Raw genomic sequence first — 4,397 nt, forward strand, 5'->3', positions numbered from 1 at the left:
CAGGGCCTCCCCCGGGGCCGTCACCTGCGGTGGGTTTACCGGGCAGGTGTGACAAGACCTCGGGTTCTGACCTGTGGCTTGCAGCGAGCGCCTCGCTGGCTGGTTTTCTGAGGAGCTGGGAAGTACATGAACTTAGCTTCGTTGGTTCCAGCTGCTAAATCTGGTTAAAGGAGAACACAAAAAACTGTGTCTACGTAAATGATGGCTGTATTTGCCATTGCAAATGAGAGGATGGAAGGGGAAGTGGAGGCAGTAGCAAATAAAAAGATAATCCCGTTATTAAGGCAACAGTGTGTGCTAATCTGTTTGCAGCCCCTTTTTTGCACTGCGTGACATGCACTGGAAACTTGATGTTGCCAGCCATCATGGGCAGTCCTGCAAGGCTCTCCAGGTAGACATGTCGATGGGCTTTTACATATAAGAGCATCACCTATATAATTTCTTTCCTTGGTATTTTGTACATCAACAAGTTACCTGTATTTTTTACTTGATATCCTTCCTTCCACTACTCAATTTACCTTACGTGGTGGCACTTTACTTTGGTTTATTCCTTTTCCGTTCTTCCATTTCCTTTATTATTTTGATTTATGATGCATTATTATCACAAATCCTTGAAATGTTACTACTGTAACTGAACTGAGGCTGTACTAGAGATGATACCATTTACATCTTTCAGTAGTTTGAAGAGAAGGCCTAAAAATGCAGGCAAGATTAAAACAGGGTAAGTGAAGGAGCGGAATTACTTTCTTATTTCTGGGGGCTGGGAGAGAGGACACAGAGGTAAGAAAGGCTAGATGCTGTGAGAGATCTAGTACAGATCAATACAGTTATATTTTTGTAATATTCAAAATAATAATATCTTCCAGCAAAACCAGTTGTACTGTTGTAAGTATGTCAGAGGGCTTTTATGTACTGCTGTAGACACTGAAATATATTTTCACAAGTCTAAAAATGAGATTCTGCATTCAAGAAAACCTGTAGAGTGTTGAAAGTTTTTGAAGGAGTCTCCACTTTTCGAAGCAGGGTACTACCGTCTTTGCTGCTCGTTGGTTGGTGAAGTTTAGAATGTATGTTTGTAGAACACCAAAGTGGACAAAACGGCATTACTTTAAACTGGAGTAAAGCATTCAACATAATACAGAGGAAGCAGATGTCAAAGTATGGCTAAATCTGTAAATATTATGAAAGTAGCTTTAAAGCAGGGGAAAAGAAAACTAAAACCCTGTGTTGTGGATAGCAGCAAGATTTTTGGCCGAGAACTGAAGGGCTGAATTAAGAAGACTGATAGCAGAGCCACAGACATGGAACAAAGAGGACTTTTAAAACATTTTGAATGCCTTTGAAGCATTCCTTAGTGATGGTGTAGCCATCTGTTGATTGACATGTTGAAGACAGGTGGCAAGAAGGGGATCAGAGAGTAAGCTGACAGAGTTGTAGAGTTGGATATCATCTGCATAGAGATGATGCCCTTTGTTGAAACTGGCAATGAGATCTCCCAGAGGAACAGGAGAAATAAGAAAAAAGAAATTAAAACCACCACCTTTGAGAAATATACATGGTCATATTATTCTCTCGTGCATGCTAGTGTATATTCAAAGCAATTCTAATTCTGACTTTATTAGAGTTTGTCATGATTAACATTGGTATGAGAGAGGAATCAATTCCACATGTCTTCTGTTAAACAGAAAGTGCTTTGGGCATCATCACCAGGTTGTACTGATACTTGCAGTTGACAGGGATACTTTGAACATGCCTCTGGACAGATCAGGTCTCCTCAGCAGTGCATCTACCGAGGGATGTGTGTTTGTAGAGATACATGAGCCCAAACTTGGTCAAAAGTGGGAAAATACCTAAATTAAACCTCTTTGTTCAGATCTTCCACCAAGAATTCAAACTTGAAATTCCTTTTTGACCGCTATTTCCATGTTCTTGCTGGCATGGTAAGTACAGAAGCTGTACCTTTTCTATGTTGCTTTCAATGTATGGAAAACAGAAATCTGTTCTAGTGTGTTACAATTTATGTGAATTGTATCTATCATCTGGTTTAAGGATGGGCTCCTTTAAAAGTCCATTGAATAATTATTATTATAATTATAATAATAATTATTATTATAAAAGTAGCCAGTATGCAATATCCAGCTGATATCTGAAAGTTAAAGTGATGGGGTCACTCTTAGCGTTGTTGTAAAAGACTACACTTTGGATAAGGCAGGGGTCTGTTTAACAAGTGCAAGAGAGTGTTGTATTGGTGTAACTCATATCAATTAATAATAGGAGTGGTTGGGCCTAACTACACAGTGCAGTGGCGTTAGTACACCCATACTGGTATGTCCACGGATCACAGTACCTGTCTCCATGTAGTGTATGGAGGTACTAACTGTGGTGCAAAAACTGAAGAGTCACATTAGCTTCCAGTTCTTGTTGGCTCCATTGCGTACAGCTCATTTCTGACCTTGTTCTATCAGTCTTGACACACAAGGGGATATTGGCAGTACTGCCAATATACACTAATGGCTAAATAGCAAAGTCCTTCTTTGCCTTTATTTGTCACTGTTACGGTGACACAGGGCAGCGCTGTTCATTGGGAATATTCCTGTTCCCCGTTGGCAATTCGCAACAAGGGCTGGGCTTCTTCCCTGATAACCTTGCGTATGTACAACTTAGACATCAGGGTATGAAAGAGTTGTCTCTGCTCCCTCTGTACTTGGTGGGTGTAAAGTGGCATTTCTAAGACCTAAGTAATGTTATCCGGAGGTAAACATCTAACCTAGGTCAGATATATCATGACTTAAAAGGGTCTGTTGCTCTCCACTAACTAGTAAGAATCTCAATTAGTATCTGAGGTATACACTGCCACATTTTAGAAGTCTAAAGTTAGGTAGGATAAATGTGTTCACAGTATTACGTGTACTTGGTTGCACAGGACTGTGTTAGCTGTAGTCTTATCCTGTCTCAAAAGTAGAGTTGTCATCGTTCCACAGGTTGAGGTGAGGCACGTGCTCCCAGATCAAAATGCAGTTCACTGCAGGATCTTTATGAGTCCTTGTTCTAGAGCTTTTCATATGCCTGTCATGTGGCGAGGAGAACTACAGTACCTCCTTAGGATGTTGCTTTAAGGAGAATACTGCATTTTGATCAGGCCTCTTGTAATGCTTTTGCTGACACATTTCACAAATTTCAAATTTAGGCATCTGAAGTTCGGTTCCAACCTATATATAAGCACTAAAATAACTGTGTCCTGATTTCTGAATGTACTAACTTGGTTGGAAGCAAGTGTGCTGAGTATCTCTGACAAGCCGGTCACTTTTATTTAAGTCACTGTAATTGAAAATTTTGGCCAGAAGGGCTCATTGAAGTTGTGCTGCCAAGGTGATGCTCCTTGTAAACCTGCTTATGGTATGCAGTCAGAGAGACTTCAGGAGAGCGTAAATGTTGCTTTACACTTAGCGATAGATGAAGTCTAGCATTCTGTCACTCAAACAAAATTTGCTAGTCCTAGTAGTGTTTTGGGGGTGAGGTGGAGAGGACTTTGGGTGCTTTATGCAGCCTCACTTAAGCTGAAGGGAAAGGCTAAGAAAATGGTAATAACTGGCAATCCCTTAAACTATGCACCCATACCAGCTAACCATGCCACTTCATCCTTTCTTGCAGCAGCTTACCAAAAATAGAGCCAGGATGGTGAACTACAGATCATATGGCCTCCAGAAGTAGCATCGTATGCAGACAAAAAAATGTCAGCAATGCTGACTTGGCGCGAGTGTTCGGCAGCCAGCAATGCTCTCAGAAGAGCCTCATATTGAGAACTGAGGCTTGAATTTTCTCTGTCTCCTACCCCTTTCAGGTGGAATACTAGAGTAATACAGGATCTGGTTAATAGCTTGCTGATTCACAACTCCTTAAGAGCAAGTCAGAGGTATAATTACAAATTGCTTTGTAACTTGCCGTTTTGTGTCATGAGTACAGGCATTCAAACATTCTGTACTTGCAGATACGTTTTATTTCCTCCTTACCACACGGTGTAGTTAGACTAAGGCCTTGTCACTGGCTATGTTTTTACACGAGCTGTTGGTTTAATGTGGGAATATTTACATTTCTGCAAGGAAAAAAGAGAGTATAAAATGTAGATACTGTAAGAGCAGGTGCAAGACAAGCCAAAGAAGACAATTGGTTCAGCAAAGTTGTTTGCCATCGTGGTTTTAGATTAATTCCTACTGCATATCACTGCCGGGCTAGCGGTGAACATTTCTTGTACTTTTGGCTGAATTACGATTGGTGCGATCGTGTTTTTTTTTCCACAAGGGCCTTGAATTGGGCAATGTTTACAGCAGTCCAGATGTGAAGGCTGGTTCTTCATTAAGTCACGCTGATCTTCTAATCCCAGGTTCACATACTTCTAG

Source organism: Charadrius vociferus, unplaced genomic scaffold (genome assembly GCF_000708025.1).
Source record: "Charadrius vociferus isolate BGI_N301 unplaced genomic scaffold, ASM70802v2 scaffold273, whole genome shotgun sequence".
NCBI classification, from domain to species: Eukaryota; Metazoa; Chordata; class Aves; order Charadriiformes; family Charadriidae; genus Charadrius; species Charadrius vociferus.